The sequence below is a fragment of the Molossus molossus genome, unplaced genomic scaffold (genome assembly GCF_014108415.1).
Source record: "Molossus molossus isolate mMolMol1 unplaced genomic scaffold, mMolMol1.p scaffold_m16_p_3, whole genome shotgun sequence".
Lineage (NCBI taxonomy): Eukaryota > Metazoa > Chordata > Mammalia > Chiroptera > Molossidae > Molossus > Molossus molossus.
Genome location: NW_023425366.1, coordinates 119,347,597 through 119,369,649, shown reverse-complemented (window position 1 = coordinate 119,369,649; position 22,053 = coordinate 119,347,597). Strand labels below are relative to the sequence as shown.

General features: G+C 47.2%; 1 protein-coding gene across 3 annotated transcripts in view; it reads right to left on the bottom strand.

The window, feature by feature from the left end:
* Positions 1 to 22,053, bottom strand: part of PDPK1 (3-phosphoinositide dependent protein kinase 1) — an 81,040-nt gene that overhangs the window by 57,680 nt on the left and 1,307 nt on the right. Inside the window, exon 1 of one of the 3 annotated variants that reach the window (XM_036280761.1) lies at positions 6,015 to 6,109. The exons of 1 other annotated variant lie outside the window; for it this stretch is intronic. The gene's annotated coding sequence lies outside the window, so the exon portion shown is untranslated. Of the gene's footprint in view, positions 1 to 2,259; positions 2,538 to 6,014; positions 6,110 to 22,053 lie in introns of those variants that run through there. One more of the 3 variants, XM_036280763.1, reaches the window with a different exon arrangement.

Genomic DNA, 22,053 nt, shown 5'->3' with positions numbered 1-22,053 from the left:
ACTTCATTTGCTATATGATTATACCCGATAATTTAAGTTTCTTTTTTTGTTATTTATTTTTAATTTTTTTCCTTATTGATTTTAGAGAGAAAGAAAAGGAGAATGAGAGAAACATGGATGAGAGAGAACATCGCTTGGACACTTCCTGCATGCCCCCCACTGGGGAATGGACCTACAACCTGGGCATGTGCCCTGATCCGGAATCAAACTGGAGACCTCTTGGTGCATGGGTCAACACTCAATCACTAAGCCACACCAGCAGGGCTGTTGTTTGTTTCTTATTAATGAAGCAAACTTAACTCAGAGGGGGCATTTGAAAAGCACAGCTAGGAGCCCCTTCGTTTGCAATAAAGAACATCCTGATTATTCCTGATAAAGCAGAACGAGAACACATCCAGCCAGGAAACTGGATGTGAGGAGAAGCCTCTGAACACACACAGCCTGTTCAGGAACATCTGCTCCCATGGGGAATCACCCCACTCAGAAGAAGCTCCCCCACAACTCCAGGCATCCAGACAGCCAGTAAAAGGTATTAAGACTTAATCCTGTATCTATAGTCTTAGCATTGTACCCAGTGGGTGGTCTGGGATTGAGAGCTTGTGTGTTCTGCATACTTGACAGAGTTTGTCACAAGATAATGGTTTGAGCCAAGGTTTTTCCCACCTGTAAACATGAATGCACCCGATTTTAACTTTTACCTTTACAAGATGCCTGGTGAGTTCACTCAGCCCAAAGCACAATTCTGAGAGGTTCAAAGGTGTTAATAAGCCTCTCTTTTAAGGGACACATGCCACCTTACTATAGGGTAACATAAACTACTTAAGTCACCTTACTTTGTTCTTGGCAGCTGGCTGACACTATCTGCGTGCTCTGTGAGTGCAGAATACTCTGGGCCCTAAATGGAGTTGTGCCTGCTTTTGCTGGGGGACGACAGTCTGAGGAGAGAACAGGATGCTTGCAGAGATGCAGGAGGGTGGTGAGGTGGCCCTGGGCCAGGATGAGAAGAGGCAAGGAGAGGATGTTGGCAGCACCATCGTGCACAACCACCATCCCTCTCCACCTCGAATTCCCAGGACTAGGAGTCACCTGGGGAACCTCTCTAGACCTGCCCTCCACCCAGCTCAGCAGGCACATTTTGTTGTTTGCCACAGCTTACAGCGCATCTCACAACTCCGCATACTCAGTCCTGAGAGGGTCAGGGAGCTCCAAGACATTTAACTCACCCTGCACAGGCAACTCAGGCTGTGGAGCGATTTCTCAAGTACACCTGACTTTCCAAAGCCATGGTTTCATGCTATTTCATAAAAACATATGCACTCATTTTTTTTTTATCCTCACTTGAGGACATTTTTCCATTTTTTGCTCAGATAGAGTGGGAGGGAAAGAGAGGAAGAGAGAGAGAGAAACATCGATGTGAAAGGGACACATCGAGTGGCCGCCTCCCGCACAACCCAACCAGCAACCAAGGCACATGCCCTTAGCAGGAACCAAACCCGGGTCTCTCTGGACCGCAGGCCGACACTCTAACCGCTGAGCCAAACCGGCCAGGGCAATACATGCACTCATTTTATTCATCAGAGTTCCTTAAAGGAGGTAAATCAACTACCTTATTAACCCAACTGCTCCACAAATGCGTCACTGTGCCATCCACGGTCGGGGGCCATGGCCTTAAGGCAAATGGGGTCCCTGCCCCTCGGAAGCTACATACATCTTAATGGGGCAACAAGCCCGGCAACATTTACAGAGTGAGCTGGTTAAGGCTGTGGCCATGGCAGAGCTGGATGACTGCTGGGGGAACACAGCAGACCCCTGGCTGCTGTGGGCCACATTGTGGGTCAGCGAGGGGCTGGGAGAGAGTGGTCGGATGACTACAGTACTGCTCAGGGGAGGGCGGTGGAGACTTGGATGGTGCTTCAATGTCCAGGAGAGAGATACTAATGTACAGAAAATGCAACGTAGTAAGAGCTAGTCATGCATCACACATTTTTTTCTTTTGTACGTGCCCCTAGGGAGAACCAAACCTGGAACTCTCTGGTCCACAGGCTGATGCTCCAACCGCTGAGCCAAACCGGCCAGGGCACACACATTTTAAAGTTTCCCTTTTCCCTCTAAGTTTCAGATTCAAAACACAGCAGGCTTCATGAGTCAGAAAGAAAAACCAGTCTTTTTGAAATCAACATCCAAGTGAAATATAGAAAGAACTCTGGAGTTTGGAAATGGCAACAATAGATGATGTAATACAGACCAACAGACACACACCTGCTTTTCCGTCACATGCTTTACATGAAATGGCAGGGTCTCTGCCAGCACCTCACAGCACCTTCAATGACTGAAGGCGAATGCAGTGCATTGCGCTTGAGACCACTCTGCTCTTATCCACTTCATCAACACAGGTTCACTAAGGACCATGCACTCTCCTGGGCACTGGAGAGACAGTAAAGAACGAGACCGAGCCTGTGCCCTCAAGAAGCCCATATTCTAGTGGTGCAGATAGACCTTCCATGAAGCAGAAACCAGGTAGAAATTCCAGTGTCGTATGGTGATCAGCACTGTAAGAAAAATACATCAGGGAAGGGAGATGGGAGTGTTTGGATGGGGGTGGTGTACATCTAAACAACCAGAGAAGCCCTCAGTGGGAAGGTAATATCTGAGCAAAGACTCGAGGAGGTGGGGAAAGGTCTCCCCAGGTGTCTGTAGAGCTTTCCCCACAGAGGACTAGCCAGTGCAAAAGTCCCAAGGCAGGAGCAGCTCTAGACTCACGGTGGTCCAGAAAAACTCCTGGATGTCAGGCAGGGACCTCAGCACCCTTGACACACCCTTCTGGGCACCTCAAACCACAGGGGTGGGAGCCTGAGAAATGGGGCTACCCATGAAGACCCAGACACCTCCTGAACCAGAGTCTGATGACAGCCTAACCAAGGCTGTACTGTCCAGCATCAGCCCAAGGCTCTGAGATACTGGTCTACTACACCACTGCTGCTCCAAAAATACCCCAGCAGTACCCCCTCCATTCCAGCACTACGAGCACGATGACACAGGAACTCTTCATGAGCAACCTTCCTCCTTCGTGGAATTCAGTGATTTCCTTCCTGCCTCGGCCACATGAGCCAGCAAACACCTCAGCACAAGACAGTCTCAGGACCTGTCCCAGATGGAGATGTTTAAGGGTCAACTCGGTGCTCGTGCTTTCTCCTCCCATGAGCATAACTCACTGGCACGGGCACGTTTAGTGAATAACTTTACCTCTGCAGTTAAAGGAAATGGCTGCAATATTACCTTGTAAAGCATTTTTATTTTTATTTACTTTTTTATCCTCACCCGAGGACATTTTTGCATTTATCTTCAGATAAAGCAAGAGGGAGAGAGGGAGAAAGAGAGAAACACCAATGTGAAAGGGACACAACGACTGGCTGCCACCCACACGACCCAAACCGGGACTGGGGACAAAGTGCAACCGAGGTACATGCTCTTAGTGGGAACCGAACCCAGGACTCTCTGGCCTGCGAACTGATACTCTAACTGCTGAGCCAAACCAGGCAGGGCTGTAAAGCATTTTTAAAACATCAATTGTAAGATGAAAAACAAAAGAGAAAAGCACTCTTCCAGTGTGAAACCTCCAATGTTTTACTATAACTCCAAGTGTTATAGTATTGATGTTAAGTTTTTAAAACATCTTGAGAAGTAATTAAGCTGCACAAAGAGCACTCTGAGGCCACCAGGATCTGGAGAACACTTGCTGACCGCAGGCAGCCGTGTGTCAGGGTGAGTGGGGGTCTTGGTCAGGCTCCTCAGGCGCCTCCATCCTGCCTGCCATCCCTTGGTCCTGCAGAGCCAGCACAGCCTGGAAGCCCAGACCACACAGGATCTGCAGGTAAGCCATTCCCTCCCAGCACAGTCTTATTAGATGGCCACCCATTTGGTGACCCAAAATTATGCTAAATAAATACTTATTGTGCCCTCTCCGGTTTGGCTCTGCGGTTAGAACATCAGCCTGAGGACCAAAGAGTCGCAGGTACAATTCCAGTCCTGGGCATGTACCTTGCTTGCAATTCGTCTCTGGCCCTGGTGTCTCTCTCTCTCTCTCCCTCCCACTCTGTCTGAAGATAAATAGAAAAATATCGCGCTGGCTGGTTTGGCTCAGCGGTTGGAGCATCGGCATGCAGACCCGAGAGTCCTGGGTTTGGTTCCCGCTAGGGGCACGTACCAAAAAATAAATAAATACATAAATAAGTAAATAAATAAATATAAATATCCTGGGTGAGGTTTAAAAAATAAATAAATACTTTTGGTGAGTCAACAGCTTCTGAAATTTCAATATCTAGAGAAAATTTTTTAAAATCCTCACCTGAGGCCCTGGCCGGTTTGGCTCAGCGGTTAGAGCGTCGGCCTGCGGTCCTGAGAGACCCGGGTTCGGTTCCCGCTAAGGGCGCGTGCCTCGGTTGCAGTTTGTCCCCGGCCCTGGTTGGTCGTGCGGGTGGCAGCCACTCGATGTGTCCCTTTCACGTCGATGTTTCTCTCTCTCTCTCTGTTCCTCTCTCTCCCTCCCGCTCTACCTGAACAAAAAAAATGGAAAAATGTCCTCGGGTGAGGATTGAAAAAAATAAAAAATAAAATAAAATAAAATAAAATCCTCACCTGAGGATTAGTTCATTGATTTTAGAGGGAGAGGAAGGGGGGTGGAGAGAGAGAAACATCGATTGGTTGCCTACCATATGCACCCTGACCAGGGATCGAACATGCAACCAACCCTTCATTGTACAAAATGATGCTCCAATAACTGAGCTACTGGCCAGGGCTCTCTGGAAAAATTTAAAGCAACAAAACCCTGGGTGTGCCTGTCCTTCATCCCATTCCTCCCTGATAAAATAGAGCTGATCACAAACACATTTTCAACAACATGGCTCTCTGTTCGGTTCTGCAGGCAGCTCACTGCCATGAGACTTATGATAGCTGGCCTTTCTTACACACAGATATATATGTACCCCAAACCCAAGCCCCTTGGGCCCTTCAAGGGAAGGCTGTGGCAACCCGTGTCCAAAGCCCTACATCAATGCCTCTCCTTTCCCGCCAGGAGAGTCACAGGCCATGCCACAGCCCCCACTTTCTTCCCTACTTCTTACTAACTGCACCCCATCCATCTCCCCTCTTCCCCTCATGCAGGACCCCTTCTGTGTGCCAATGGCACAGCTCTATCAACAAGGAAGGACAGCTGTTCTCAACAGACTTGGTTAGGAAGAGTCAGCCATCGACACTCGCACCTTTGGAGTCTTGGAACACTGGGTCTCACCATGTCTTCACAACCTCCTTCTATACCTGTTAGTGTATCAGGGTGAATCGGTAAGCAGGACTGTCACCTGCTGTGCTCGCTCCACCCTTTCACAGCAGGCACAGGGGGTTTTGGAGAGGACTTACAACCACCCTTCCAAAGAGCATCTCTGACAGGATGACAAAGACACATTTTAAACCACTGACTTCCCAGTGAACTTCAAAAATATAGTCCATTGTAAACTGGGCATTTTCGGTAGACTTCAATTTGTTTCACACAATTCGTACATAAGAATTTGTTTCAACTTCTTTGACTTTTTGAGTACTGGGTTCAGGAGTCTCCTCTCAGAAGTTTAAACTCGAAAGGGAAAATTACTTTGAGATCAAATTACATTTTCATAGCCACCAAAAACATATCAAGGCTCAATTTAACTGTGTGGTATCTTGCTTTCCCACTAAGAGAGTTTAGGAAAATATCAGCAGAAAAATATCCAGTATCCAATATTCAAATCCACTAAATGTAGCAAATATTTGATTGACAAAGAGACTGAAATGCAAATGAATCTGAGGAAAGGAAACAAATGACCAGAGGATGTTTTGGATTCCTTTTCCCTGTGCCATCAAGTCTCACAGCAGACACCTCTCCTCCTCCAAAGCTGCAGACAACAGCTTCTCTCACCCTTAGAAGACTCACTGCCAGGTAGATGGAAGCTGATTTTTAAAACACAGACCATGGTTTTAAAGCATACCTCAGAGCCCTTAATTACCGGGCAGCAGGACAGTGTTGCACGGGGCAGATGAGGACGTGAACCAGGAGAAGAGACCTGAATCAGCACCTGGAGGCCTAGGAATTGAATTGGGGGTAGAGGGTTGACTGATGTTCCTCAGATCCCTCTGGATCTTTCTTTTTTTTTTTTTTTAATACTCATCCGAGGACATTTTTGCATTTTTCTTCAGATAGAGCGAGAGGGAGAGAGGGAGGAAGAGAGAGAGAGACATCAATGTGAGAGAGAGACATTGAGTGGCCGCCACCCACACGACCCCAACAGGGGCTAGGGACAAACTGCAACCGAGATAAGGGCCCTTAGTGGGAACCAAACCCGGGACTCTCTGGTCCGCGGGCCAACGCTCCAACCGCTGAGCCAGACCGGCCAGGGCCGGATCTTTTTTCATCTCTACATCTTCCTCTCTTTAGGGGGAATAAAATGCCAATTAAGCAAGGATTTCATATGAAGACTGAGCTTGGGGAGGTTGAAGCTAGACTCAGGCTCAGTGTGATGAGAAAGTCTTTCATTCTGAGAGGGAGCCTTTAGATTTGCACAGGGACCACGGATTCAAAGCTGGGGGCCTACACACCCCATATTTCAGCAACCACAACCGGATTCTTTAAATGTATCTTGGCTCTTAAGAGGATTTTGTTTTTTTAAGTTTCTATAAACCTGCTGAGGAAGAATCTAATTGCAGGATATCACAAGAATTAAGAGATCCAAAGCTTAATCATTACTTACCAAACTGTGTAAACCTTCTGCATATGAACTAGTCCTGGGCCTCGGGTACACATTACAGTCACAGGTACAAGTAGAGAAGAACTGTTAGAACACGCACTCTGCTGGGTTGAGCACTGCTCCTCACTAGCTGTCTCACCTTGAGCACGGTACGTCACCTCTCTGTGGCTCAGACCCTTTACCTCATAGTCAGGGTAAAGAGAACGGGAACTCCCAGGCTTGCTGTGAGGATTTAGTCAATAAAGGTATAAAAAGCACTCAAGCTGACTAGGAGGGAGCATGCTAGGAGCACTTTTACAATTAAATAACACAGAAGATACAGACACAAACTTTCTCCAACCAGGGGCCATTGAATCATAAAATAAACCCCTCAAGCCCTTTCCAAGTGTTGTTTATTCATCTGTAACTAAAACTGAATTAAATGTATACTGTATCACAAGGCCAAATTCCAACACACCAGCAGAGGAATCAAGATCAAAATCAGGGCCTTGTATGGTCAAGATGCTGTCCAAGGCTTAAGGCTCCAGCCAGCAAGACAAATGATCCCAAACTCAAAACGTTAAGATGCCTTTAAGGGCTGCCCGGGTGGCGTGTACTCTGGAGCTCTGACCGCACCAGGACAGGTACCACCAACAAACCACAGAAGGAACACCTCCCTCTAGGACCCTGTGTTAAAGGGGTGGGAGGCTGCCATCAAATCCAACCAGCTCATCCCTAAAGGGAGTCTGTCCTCAGGTCAGCTGTGCTCAATGACAAAGAATATTCTAAGAACTTCCTCTCACCCAAAGAAATTTCACAAAGCTAGGCCCAGCACAGAAAACCAGTTGAAGGTAGGAACAGTAACCATGGCTGCCTCTCCCATACCCACATTTCCACCATGAAGATCCAGGATGGAGTCCAGCCAGTGTGGTTCAGTTGGTTGAGCATCAGCCCATGTACCAGGAGGTACAAGCCTGGGTTGTGGGCTCAATCCCCAGTAGGGGGTGTGTAGGAGGCAGCCGATCGATGTTTCCCTCTCACATTGATCTTTCTTTCTCTCTCTCCCTCTCCCTTCCTCTCTCTCTCTTTAAAATTCAGTTTCTAAAAAAGAATCTTTAAATGAAGACCCAACTAAGACTGCTTCTGCTGTTCCGCAGAGCAGAGTGGGGAAAGGACAAGAAGAAAGGGAGGAGCATTCAGTAGGTGCCTGTCCCTAGGGTAATCACCTAATCTGTCCTCCCACTCTTTCCTCCAGCCCCTTGAAGCCTCTCACCCAGGGAGAGGTAGGTGAGGTGGGCAGAATAATACACAAGGTCAGGCTGCCAGCAGCCTCAAGTCTAGTCCTCAAACTTAATGGGTCTCAGGACTCGGTCAACACTGTGTCTATACATTTTACTAACCTGCACCATCAACATTAACTTTGCACACAATGTCACCAAACATACTATATGAAATGTTGAAATACAAGATTTCTTTGCATGGACACCGAAACTCTGCTCACTTCCTGCACTCGAACTGCCTAATGTACTTTACACACCATTAACTTGATGAACATGAACGTCAGGATGCACGTTACCTCTGGACCAGAGGGAAAAAGATGACAATCAGAAAGGCCATTCAGAGGGCTTCTCAGAACCTAGCAAAATTCTGTTTAAAGCAGGGTGGTGGGCACAAGCAAATTTGTTCTCTGTTCATTCTTTAGATTTTCCACAGAATTATGTATACCCCTTACAGATACATCTTTAAAAACCATTGTTCTAAATAAAATGAATGAAATGCTGTTTTTCTCAACTTCTAAAAACCATAACTAACATTTAAGTGCTTACCATCTGCCATGCACTCTTGAGCATTTTACATGTTTTCAAGCTTACTCCTCCAAACAACTCTTGGTGTGAACTACAAGCATGCTTTTCACAGATGGGGACACTGAGGCACAGAGCAGGTCCTTGTCCATAGTCACACGCCCAGCGTGAAGCCATATTCAGACTCCTTGCTCGCAACCCTTTCCAGGTAGTCCCAGTTAGTAAAGTGTGTGAGTGATGCTGATACTCTGTGTCACCCAGGGACTGAGGTAGAGGGGCCCTGAATGGCAGGACCTCCCTGGGAAGCACTTGGTGATCACCACCATATTGTACCTTAGGCTCTTGCCCTTATGGTCCAGCACATCTCTCTACACCAGTGGTTCTCAACTGGTGGGTCGCGACCCATTTGGGGGTCTAACGACCCTTTCTCAGGGGTCGCTTATCACCATCGCAAAACACATTTCCGATAGTCTTAGGAACCGAGACACCGCTCCTCTGTCCGTCTCCAGGCAGGCCCACCCACATGCAGATAGACCCACATACAACATGAGGAACTGTATCAAAGGGCCGCAGCATTAGGAAGGTTGAGAACCACTGCTCTACCCAGAATCTAGCCAAAACAGTCAGAAACTCAGAATGAGAGTTATATTTAGAAAACACTCATTACAGAGTGACTCCTAACAACTGGAAATGGCCTATGCAAATGACTCCTAACAACTGGAAACGGCCTACATAAATGTAAATGTCCACCAGTAGATCAATGGCTACTCTGGTTCACCCAGAGAGAGGAGTACTAGGCAGCGTGGAGTGTGAAGAAATGCCCATGCAAAAATGTGACGTGAAAACAGCAGGAGACAAACTGTCAGGTATACAACAGAGGCCTCCCAAATTGGTTAAAAGACAAAAAGGAAACAGTGATGACCTCTGGGTGAAGAAGAGACAGACCATCCAGTTGGTTCCCTATAACTACTGAGAGCTGCAAAGGACAAAGTGAGACGTGGGCAGGAACAGCAGGGGAGCTCCCTGGGGGCAGGCACCTCTGAAGGACCATATCACTGCCCACCCACCTGGACACATGAGCAATACCACAAGGGGCCCAAGACCTTTTAAATCCCAGGTTCATCAGTTCCTACTTTCAGGAAAGACTCAGCTGTATAAGCAGTATTTGCTAATGAGCAGGTGAATAAACTAGTATTTTTAGACAAAGATCCTATGTGAGGCTCAGAAATCATTAACTACCAGTGGGGGCCTGGCATGGAAATCCTACTTCCACTTTCCAATCCAGTCATCCTGGCGCTCCATCAGAAATAACACCAGGACTTCAAAGATAATTAATCCAATCATATACTTAAGATTCCTTATGTGTTAAAAGCTTTACTAAGTAAAATCTATTTATTGGTCAGAAAACAATTTCTAAAGTTGTGTGCTTTCTTTTGTTTTGTTGTTAATCCTCACCCGAGGATATGTTTTCATTGAGTTTTAGAGAAAGTGGCAGGGGAAGAGAGAGAGAATGAGAGGAACATTAATGTGAGAAACATCTATACGTTGACTCCTGCATGCACCCCAACCAGGAATCGAACACGCACCTAGGTATGTGCCTTGACCAGAATCAAGCCCATGACCTTTTGGTGTATGGGGTGACACTTAGCTCAACTGAGCAACCCGGCCAGGGCAGTCACTTACCTTCGGTGTTGCTAAAATTAACAATTTAACATATTATAGTTGACAACTAAAAGAAGAACTAAGTTTCTAATTAAGTCATGTTAATTATATACTACTTAAATACAAACCTTTCCTTGGGATTTAGGTGCATGTGGCAAACATTATCCCCCATGATCTAGTTTGGGAATCAGAGGGACATTTAACTTGACCTAAAATAGGTTATCTGGTAAGTAAGTGATGTGGTTAGGCCGGCAGATGCTGAGCTGTTTCCCTCCTCTTTCCCACTCTCCAGCTTCCAACCCCAGCACCTTATAGGAAATTTCCTTCAGTCCCCAAGACTATAGGATCTAAAGCTAAAAGAAAACCAAGAGCACATGGGCACTTCCAGTGAAATGAAAGCTTTTTTCTGGGCTTCCAGTTCTACTAATCCCTCTTCTCTAGCACCCCCCTGACTCCTTTCTGGTCCCCTATGCTAGGCAGGGGACCCTCACCACTTCCCACCCCTCTGACTGCTGCAGCTAACCCTAACCCTAACCCTAACCTTCCCTATGCTGACACTGACCCACAGGCTCAGCCCTGTACTCTTGTGTCCTTCAACTTCAGTGTGGACAGAGCTGTACTCTGTCCTTGCTGGCCCATGGCTTATGTACCCTGGAGAAAACAGCATCTCACCAGGCAAAGTGCTAGATCCTTGAGAGCAGCATAGGGACCTGTGGGAACTTCCCACAGTCCTTAAATTGCCCTGGATTTTGTTTACCCTCCATCAATGATTCCCACACATAAACCTATACCCACAGTGATATGGATAAGTGTTCTAATAACCCTAAGAGGCTCTCCGGTAAGGAAAATGCCAGATTAAAATGATCAGACTTTTGTTTTTTAAATCAGAAGCTTCTCTCTCCTCGAAATAGTGAAAAACAACTACAAACAAAAACCAGCCCCCCTGCTCTGGCCAGTTTGGCTCAGCAGTTAGAGCGTTGGCCTGCAGTCCAGAGAGACCTGGGTTCGGTTCCCGCTAAGGGCACGTACCTCAGTTGCAGTTTGTCCCCGGCCCTGGTTGGGTCGTGCAGGTGGCAGCCACTCGATGTGTCCCATTCACGTCGATGTTTCTCTCTCTCTCTCTCCCTCCCACTCAATCTGAACAAAAAATGGAAAAATGTCCTCGGATGAGGATAAAAAAAAAAAACAGCCCCCCAAAATGCCACTGGCCATAATAAATAAATGTCATCTGGCAGGAACACCCCTCCAGTAGTGTAAACTTCTGTGGTTTGCAAGGCAGAAGAGAGCCCCAGCTTATTTCTAACCGAGAGTGCCTATCCTGACACTTGAAAAGGCACCATAAACAGATGCTTTCCCTTCCTGGGCTCCTTATCTGCAAATTTGAATAAAGAGTGTCTTATAGGGACAATGAGACAAACAGAGATTTTGTTACAACTTCAATGGCCAATTCCCACAGTAAAACCTCCCAACATCATCAGCTTGCAGAAGAAAGATCTATTGTGTCTAGCATGACATTCAGCCATACCTCCACCGCTCGGCAATTTTGAGTTCACTTGGCAGAAACAAGGATAGGAGGAGGAAAAAATAGCAGGGCGAGCAGCCAGGCCAGTCTATATCTCACCTTGTCTTAGCCAACTCTGAGCACCTGATACATGCCAGAGTCCCAGGGCGAGCCCTCAACACCCTGAGGCCTATCTGCCCGCTGCCAGGAGCCATCACCATTATGTCTTCAAAGTGCTTTCCCCTTGTTTCAGTGCCCTGTATTTCTTCCTACCAATTCCTACCTTCATAACTGTCTTGCCTTTGCTGTGGTTGTGCAGAAAGGCAAATCTGTAGATGGGTGGGAAAACAAACCAAACTCATGACTATCTCCCGAATTCTGGCTAGAAGAAAATCCATACTCTGGCTCTTGGTTCTATCTAAAAGCCTCAAAGTAACAGCCCACAGCTTAGTCTGTGACTCAAGGCAAAGGTCTTTAGTCAATAAAACTCTAGCTTCACCTGAGAGAAAAGAGCTAGAGGAAAACATATCACAGCCAACCACCTACTTTCACAAAGATCCATGACACAAGCCCATCCTCCAATCTTCAGAAAAGGTGGCAAGAGACCTGGTCCTCGGACCTGAGCTGCAGGTCGCACAAATGCCAATGAGATCACAAGCAGCAGCCTCCAAGAGCTCCAGAGGAATGAGGTCCGCCCCTGACTAGAAACCAGTTCTAGCAGTGAGTTCAGGCCCACTGCACATGGGGACATTTCTGTCCCAGCAGAATGTCCCGGGAGTGTCCAGGCCTATAAAATGTAACCACAGCAGGCAGGCGCCTGGACCCCACGCCGGCTCCAACTTGGTACACGTAAGTCTGAAGCCCTTCAGGTCCCAAGTGTCTTCATCTGGAAACTGGAAGAATACAACAGGGTAATAAGCATGAAGGTCCTTTCTCTGTACCGCAGGCCGACGCTTTAACCGCTGAGCCAAACTGACCAGGGCATGAAGGTCCTTTCATGCCATGACCACAAACAATACATATCAGAGAGCAGGGTAGGGCCCTGGGCCTAATTCCAGTCAATCAGCACTAATCTCGTTTCACCTCAACAGTGACAGTCACTGGGCGTCAGGCACTGCTGACAGGATGCACTAGGGGCACCCACCTCTGTGGGGTATTTCCTGAGCCCATAACCCCAGCCTCGTCACCAAACCACATCAGACAAATCCAAACTGAGACACAGTCCACAAAATACCTGACCATTACTCTTCCAAAGCACAGGACTAATGAAAAACAAGGAAAGCCTGAAATTGTCCTAGACCAGAGACCAAGGGGCATGAGGACTAAATGCAACGTGGTCCTTGGATGGGATCCTGGAACAGAAAGAGGACACTGAGGGGAAACTGATGCAATCTCAAACAGGTCTGCAGTTTAGTTAATAGTATTACCCATGTCAATTTCTTGGTTTTGACAGAGGTGGCAGGGTTGTATAGATTTAACATAGGGCAGGTGGAGTGATGGGTATTATGGGAACTCTGTAACTTTCCTTTGTAAAATTATTCCAAGATCAAGTTTATTGTAAAAATAAGTTTGTCTGAAGGCTAGTTTGATAGCTTCGAGCAAATTTAAAGGATCTGAAAACATCCTATGTCATTAAAAATCTGACTCAGAGTCATTGATAAACATTAATTTGTAAAACGTTGGGCTATTGAAGGAAAACAGTACGCTGGAAAAAAAGGGAAGACAACCAAACACAGAAAACATTTAGTATACATTTCCTAACCCTGCCACCTTCTTCAGCTTGCATTCTCCATGTTTGAAGCAGACCAGGTCTCCCTGTGCAAGCAGTAGCCAAGCATGGCCTGCCTGGTCACCCTAACATGCCGAACTGCCTCCCTCCCTCCTTGCACTTCTGCTACACTTGGCCACTTCATTGCCCCCCTGCTCTCTGGGTGCCCCAGCTTTCTGGACACCCATGCCAGGTGCACTCTGGAACCAGGTTATTCTGGCTCTACAATGGAGCAGCCCCACAAAGGCCAGGCAACCCTCCCTCCAACATTTGTAATAACCATGCTATTGACTGTTTCCCGTCAGCCCCTGGAGTAGGGCGGTGGTGGATAGGGCTCATAGAGGAGTCGGAGCATAGGTAGGCTGTGCCCACCCACCGAGTTACAGATTCAATCCTTTTCACCCAATGATTCCTCAGGCCAGGAACATGCAGCCCTTTTCCGTTGTTGCCTCTTCTTTAACTCACCACCAGCCCAGCCTCACCCCCTTCCACTCCCAAGACACAAAGCTCAGTGACTGAAGCTTCTGGGATAAAAAGTTTTCTAAAATTAAAAAAAAAAAAAAGGAAATGCCTGGCCGGTGTGGCTCAGTGCATTGAGTGACGTCCATGGACTGAGTGCTCCAGGTTCAATTCCTGGTCAGGGCACATACCCGGGTTTCGGGCTCTATCCTCAGTAGAGGGCATGCAGGAGGCAGCAGGTCAATCGATGTTTCTCTCTAACATCAATGTATGTGTCCCTCTCACTCTTTCTCTTTGCCTAAAAATCAATAAAAATATATTTTTTTAAAAAAGGAAAGAGCCCTGACCTGTTTTGCTCAGTGGTTAGAGCGTCGGCCCATGGACCAGAGAGTCCTGGGTTCGGTTCCCACTAAGGGTATGTACCTCGGTTGCAGTTTATCCCTGGCCCAGATTGGGGTAGTGTGGGTGGCAACCAGTGAATGTGTCTCTTTCACATCGATGTTTCTCTCTCTCTCTTCCTCTCTCCTTCCCACTCTATCTGAAGATAAATGCAAAAAAAAAGGAAAGAGAAGGCATTTAGATTATGAGTTTTTAATTTTTTTTAGGAAGGAATGAGGATAAAATATATTCACAAATAAATTCTGTATGTGGATGCACATATTTAATTTTATTTTTTTTTTCTTGATTGATATTAGAGAGAGGAAGGGAGAAGGAGAGAGAGAGAGAGAGAAACATCGATGAGAGAGAACACTGACTGGCTGCCTCCTGCATGCCCCCCCACTGGGGATTTGGCCCACAACCTGGGCATGTGCCCTGATCAGGAACTGAACCAGCGACCACTTGGTGCGTGGGTCGACACTCAACCACTGAGCCACACTGGCCAGGCCACCTTTTTTATTTTAAAACTGTATCTGATAAGAACCAGATAAGTACTTACAATCACTAGAAGAAGACTGTAATTTTAAGCAATGAAAAAAACCCATGAAAGAAAATGCCAAACTGCATTTGAAGAAAAAAATGAGTTAACAATAGGGAAAAAGGGTAGTAAGCTTCTGAGATTGTGCACTGAGGCAACAGTTTATTCTCTCACCCTCCTGTCCAGCCTAAGTCACAGCCAATGGGAGGGGAAAATGCGGAATGGCTAAGTGCTCACTCACAAAAAAGGAAGCTAGTTAATAATGACAAGGCCTTGGAAATGAGCAGCTATCAAGCTTCTTAGCTTGCTAATAAAGAAGTTAGGCCCTGGCCGGTTTGGCTCAGTGGTTAGAGCGTCAGCCTACGATCCCGAGAGACTGGGGTTCGGTTCCCGCTAAGGGCGCGTACCTCGGTTGCAGTTTGTCCCCGGCCTTGGTTGAGTCGTGCATCATGCGGGTGGCAGCCACTCGATGTGTCCCTTTCACATCGATGTTTCTCTCTCCCTCTCTCTTCCTCTCTCTCCCTCCCACTCTATCTGAACAAAAAAATGGAAAAAATGTCCTCAGGTGAGGATAAAAAAAAAAAGAAGTCCGTGCAGCATTGCCTGACAGCCAGTGCTATCACACACTGGGTCCAATGTTCCCAGCCACTCTTGCCCTCCTCCTCGGCTGGTGGCACTCTGGCTCACCATGCTCACTCGCTGAGTATCCGTGTGCATGGCACGAAACTGGGAGAAAAGGCAGGCTACTCTGAGAAAGAGTCCTGAGGTCTCCCAGGACAACAAGCTGCACAACCATTTCAGGACAGTGGAGCCTCTAGCACCTGGGGCTTCTGACATCTGGTGGCTCCATGTAGCTGCCCCTACCCATGGAACACATTCCCCTCTTGGGACAGGACATCTAGAAATTAGAGCAAAATTAAGGCCTGGGGAAAGCCCTCTCTGACTCTGCCCAAAGTGCCAAAGAGAGGTGTGCCAAAGGGACCGAACACTGGGGGTCCGTTTTCCCCAAGGTTCCTTTGTCACAAGGGAAAAGCAGGTTGATCACAGGAACTGCTAGGGTCATTCTGATCCTCAGAGATCTTCAAGGAACAGTCCTCCCAATGAGAAAACAATTGCCTCTATGCGGGCTCCACATCACTGACACTGGCTCCTCTATAGGTTAGGTACTCAGAATCCAGCTATGTGAGTACAGTGGTCTTGGCAGGCTCACCTGCCATTGCAGCAGTGCCAGCATGGAGAGCTTCAACCAGAATGCTGTATGCTTGAGACTAAAAACTGGCTAAACCAGATTTAACCCAACATTTGATCACTAAGACTTCCTAAGAAGGGCTGCGATATCAAAGGGAACCAATAGCCCTGGTTGGTTTAGCTCAGCGGTTGGAACGTTGGCCAGCAGACCGATGAGTTGTGGGTTCGATTCCAGTCAAGGGAACATACGTCAGTTGGGATTTGTCCCCAGCCCTGGTTGGGGTCGTGCGGGAATTGGCCACTCGATGTGTCCCTTTCATGTTGATGTTTCTCTTTCTCTCTCTCCTCCCACTCTATCTGAACAAAAGTGAAAAAATGTCCTCGGGTGAGAATAAAAAAAAAAAAGGAACCAATAGCTTTAAACATAAGCTTTCAAGGGTCAGATAATGCACATACAGAAAAAAGACCTATCCCCCTTTTAAATTATATTTCCTTAGATAATGAAGAAGTGAAAAAGGGGTCCATGTTTTTAACCCTCTGACTTCTTCCTACTTTAAAATGCTTGCATGCCCTGGCTGGTTGCTCAGTGGTTAGAGCATCGGTCTGTGGTCCAGAGAGACCCGGGTTCGGTTCCCACTAAGGGCACATACGTCGGCTGCAGCTTGTTCCCGGCCCTGGTTGAATCATGCGGGTGGCAACCACTCGATGTGTCCCTTTCACATCGATGTTTCTCTCTCTCTCTCTCTCTCTCTCCCTCCCACTCTATCTGAACAAAAAATGTCCTCGGGTGAGGATTAAAAAAAAGTAAAAAAATAAATAAATAAAAATAAAATGCTTTCATATTGGGCATTAAACTAGCAACAAGCAGTTTAAGATGAGACCCTGCACCCCTCAAACATATACAGCTCTGAATGTACAGGAGTCAGAATGTACATGCAGGATTATAGACAGGGGTTTGTTAATAAGCAGCAAAAATGGTAAGATGGACAGGCATGTAACAAATACACCACAGGAAGCCCAGGTATGAGAACCAGGAGAAAGCGTGAAAAAGAGTAACAGAAAACCTCTAGAGACTGGAGGTTTAGAAACAAAAGAACATAACAAAGTACAAAACCTGTTTTAAAGAAACAACACAATATATAACAAAACCTGGTGCAGACTAAGGGGGCAGGCGGGGTCATAAAGAAGCTGATTAGGCCCTGGCCGGTTTGGCTCAGCGGTTAGAGCATCAGCCTGCGGTCCCGAGAGACCCGGGTTCGGTTCCCGCTAGGGGCATGTACCTTGGTTGCAGTTTGTCCCCGGCCCTGGTTGGTCGTGCGGGTGGCAGCCACTCGATGTGTCCCTTTCACATCGATGTTTCTCTCTCTCTCCCTCCCTCCTACTCTATCTGAACAGAAAGTGTCCTCGGGTGAGGATAAAAAAAAAGAAAAAAATAAATAATTAAAGAAGCTGATTAGTCCCAAAAGGCTCACAGCTAGCTTGGGGGCAGGGGGTATACACCCGACGGGAATTTCTTCAGGGCCTAAAGAGAACCTGGCAGCCAAGAACATCCTGGACACTGTCCTGGGCTGTGCAGGCTGGGAACAGAGGCCACATGGCAGGGACATCTGAAATGGGACCCTCACCAAGAAGAATAGTGACAAGCCAGGAGAGATAAGGGGAAGTCACAGGAGTGCTGGAACCGGGGACCTAACAGTAAGACCTAAACCTAACCCTACTTCCTCCCTCACCAGGAAAGGGGGAACTAGAAAGACCACATGTCAATGTTTGCAGCCCCACCAGGCCAGAGTGCTCAATGCACATGCAGTGTGGCCGACCCCTCCAATTTAACTACTTCCTTACTGCAGAAGAGCACCCACAGCCATGCTACAACCCAGCACAGGCAGGGCACTTCAGATGGGGTTCAAGAACGAGGTCTGCAAGATACAACCTTCTCCTCTCAGTGGGGCAAAGTTCCCAGGTCCACTGCAGGCCCTATCCTCCCAATCTCCCAGAAACAGGGAGGGAGAACAGAAAAGTGAATTCCGAGCCCCTCTGCCCACAGGTTTCCACTGCAGGTCAAAGCACTTCATGAAATTTCCAGTGAGGCTTCAAGCTTCCCTGCAAATCCTATCAGCCTTCCCTGACAGCATCCAATACACAGCTGTCACTTTGAGATACAACTCTTGCGGCAGTAAAATTAATTCCAAGAGAGAAAAAAAAGTTGGAGAATGAGACATTAACAATGAAATTCATTGTAAAAGCTAAGCTTTTAGCCTGATGAATCCTGACTAATACTGCAGACACACACACGCGCAGCCTCTCATCAGCCCTCTCCAACGTGGGCAGGCCTGCCACCAGCTCCACAAACACACAGAGAACAAGAACCTCCAGAAAGAACTTCCTGGCATGGAGATGTTCCTTCAAACCATGCCTGTAAATGCTTCGATTCCCTGCAGCCTGCAAGCTGATTTAAAGCCCAGTGGTTGGTACAGAGTGCATGCGATCTTGTCTGTGGATAAAGGACGTCACTGGGCCATCAGGAACTATGTGCTCACCTTCATCGGGTCCCTTGGGAACACTCCAGATGGAAAGCACACTCGTTTGTCATTCTGTGAGCCATGCGCCCAGTCATGGGCTGCTAATATCAGACCTGGCCATCTTTTTCACGCACAGTTTGCGGTGCTGTCAGTTCCCACTTCTGTGGGCCCGTGTGTAATCCAACTATTTAAACAGAAACCTGACTCAGTTGCTCTGATAAGGGATTTGGAGCCCTCAAACCTAAACCCTTTGAAATGAACTATCTCCCTAACACAGTCAAAACAACTTGGAATTTCTTGGAGTGAAATTTCAATTAAAATCTTCCTAGACTAAGAGGATGGAAACAGACTTTGTGCAACTATTTACACACAACTGAAAACGGACTCCAGGACCCATCATGAACCCAACAGGCCTTTCTTCTCTAAGACACTAGCATCAGAACACATTTCCCGCTACTCTTGAGAAAACACACTCTGCCTGTTGTGTTGACTCAGCTAGCAACAGTACACAACCGATTCTCGATATTCAAATAATTTTTTTTGAGGGCCTGGCGTCACACTGAACAAGTAAAGAATGCTATCTGGTTACAGAAGAATGCACTGCTGAAAAGGCCTATATGATACTTGTCCAAAACTTACAGTTTCCACACCAGCACTTCCTCCCCGGTGATCTGCCCTTTGAACCTGCCTTCAAAACAACTTCGCTCCACACCCCTAGGGCCAGCTGTCATCACAAGGGCTGGCACACATGGGTCCTAGCCCTCGCACCTGCTAAGGGAGTCATTTTTGCATCAAGTGTCCTCAGCATTGGCTCCTTTCTCTAGTCAAAGTCCATTTTCGCAGAAGGCACCCCTAAGGAGAGGGCAAAGTGAAGTGCCAGTGTAGGCTCTCCACACACCATCATCTCAGGAGGAACGAACCTTCCTGACCACTGCATCCATTTTTGCAGTGCTTCCCAGATCATCATGCACTTGCCCTACATGCACCCAAAACTCACATCAGGTGGCTCAGGAGACAAGGACACAAATTCAAGGGTGACATACCCAAGAGATGCCTTTTCCTCCTCCCCAAACTATGCTAAAGGCTGCCTAGAGGTCCAGACCTGCTTTAACTAGCTGCCCCAAGCCTCTTTTCAGGCCCCACATCTCTATAGGCTATTGCTATGACCCCTCTTATGAAACGCATGTCCACAGAGTAGAACAAACCTACACTTCCACTTATTAGCACGGGGACCTCACCTTGTCAGCTCTGGACTCAGCTCAGTAACTGCTGTCAGGGTGTCATGGGGACAGGACTCCACCACACTACCGGAGGCCACATGAGGAGGAGCCATCCAAAAGGGAGACTGAAAGTCAGAACCCATTTCTTTCCGTGTTCTCTGCTTTCCCCACTACCTGCCTGCATAGATACAGCCACCTTTGAGAACACACAGCCACCCTAGAGTTGCAGGGAGCCACATTCAGAGTACCAGCCCTCAAATGAGGATAAACTGGAACCTCTTCCCAAACAGCTGCTTGCTGACAGCGTGAGACTGCAACAGACTCTGGGGGTCACAGAATTCAGCTGTCTATCTGCCCAAAGAAATAAGTGTGCTACATGGCCAGTGTGGCTCAACGGTTGAACGTTGATCCATGCACCAAGAGATCACCAGTTCGATTCCTGGTCGGGGCACATGCCCAAGTTGTAGGCCCAGGCCCCAGTGGGGAGCATGCAGGAGGTGGCCAATCAATGTTCTCTCTCTCTCTCTCCCCCTCTCCTTTCTTCTCTCTCTAAAAATCAATAAAGAAAATAAATAAAAATAAAATCAATATTATAAAAAAAAAAGAAAAAGAGCCCAGCTGGTGGGGCTTAGTGGTTGACCATCAACTTATGCACCAGGAGGTCGCAGGTTCGATTCCCCCTCAGGGCATATGGCAGCTTGTGGGCCCAATACCCAGTGGGGGGCATGTAGGAAGCAGCCATTCGATGTTCTCTTTCATCGATGTCTCTATTTCTCTTTCCTTCTCCCTTTCTCTCTCTCTAAAATCAATACAGAAAAAATTAAAATTAAAAAATTTTTTAAAAGAAAGAAGTGTATTATCCTTCTATGTGACAATGTCCCTCCACCCTCCAACACAGTCAGGACATTCAGGCCCAACCCTCGAGGAAAACCTCCTGGGCAGGGGCACCAAGGACTTCCTTAGACTGAGTGCTACACTGAGCTGCCCAGCAGACCCTCCTTCAGGGTACTCCTCAAGTGAGGGGCAGGGTGGCACCCAGGTCTCTGCCATCATTCAGATATACTCTATTTACCAGATAGGTACTTAACCTCTCTGAACCTCAGTTTCCACACCTGTAAAATGGGAACCACACCTACCTCGAAACACTGTTGACAGATGCCAAGCAACATATGTGACATATCTAACTAAGTGCCTGCCTTCAAGGAAGTGTTCAATCAGTGTGGTACTACAGCATGGGGCCCCTCTACCTTACTATCAAGCTGGGCTAAGCCGTTTTCAGACTTCACAACTCCTACTGCTCCCCCTGTTGGCTGTAAACACTTCAAGAAATGGGAAAATTAGCCTCACCGGTGTGGCTCAGTGCCTGAGCGTCAACCCATACACCAAGAGGTTGCCAGTTCGATTCCCATTCAGGGCACATGCCCAGGTTGTGGGCTAAACCCCCAGTGGGGGGCATGTAGGAGGCAGCCAACTGATGTTCTCTCTCACTGATGTTTCCATCTCCCTCTCTCTCTCTCCCTTTCTCTATCTCTAAAAATTAAACATAAAAAAAAGGGGGGGGTAAATTAATCATTGGGATGGGATTCTCATACAGTGCCACCCTAAAATTAGATTTGAACAGCAAATTCATTGGAATGATGCAAATCTATCTGTCCTCATGTGAAAAAATCCAATGTTGGGGGCATCTCTGCCATTACTGATGGGAAATATGGCACATTCTCACATACATAGCTACATGTGAAGGAACCTAGTTCCAGACACAAAACCCTTGATCCTCTCACTTCCAGAGGAGAGGTCTAGCCTCTATTCTGTAATTCATTTCTCCTCATTGGATTCCAGAGATTTTGCACTAAAAAGCTGCCTCATGCAAAGAAAACTCCAGATGTGTATTGTCCATCACGTGGAACTACCAAGACTATGAGAAAATGTGTTTTTTTCCTGAACCAATGGACACCATCAAAGTACACACCTTGCACTATCACCATACAAAAGTTAATTTTACTTATTTATTTTTAATCCTCACAAGAGGATATTTTTCCATTTATCTTCAGATAGAATGGAAGGGAGGGAGGGAGAAACATCGACATGAGAGGGGCACATAGGCTGGATGCCTTCCGCATGACGACCACGGCCGATGAACCACAATAGAAGAACGTGCCAGAGATCAGAATCGAACCTATGACCCAGGCCGACGCTCTAACCGCTGAGCCAACCGGCCACAGCGCAAAAGTTTATTTTAAAAACAACCAAGATTATCTTCAGCCTCAGC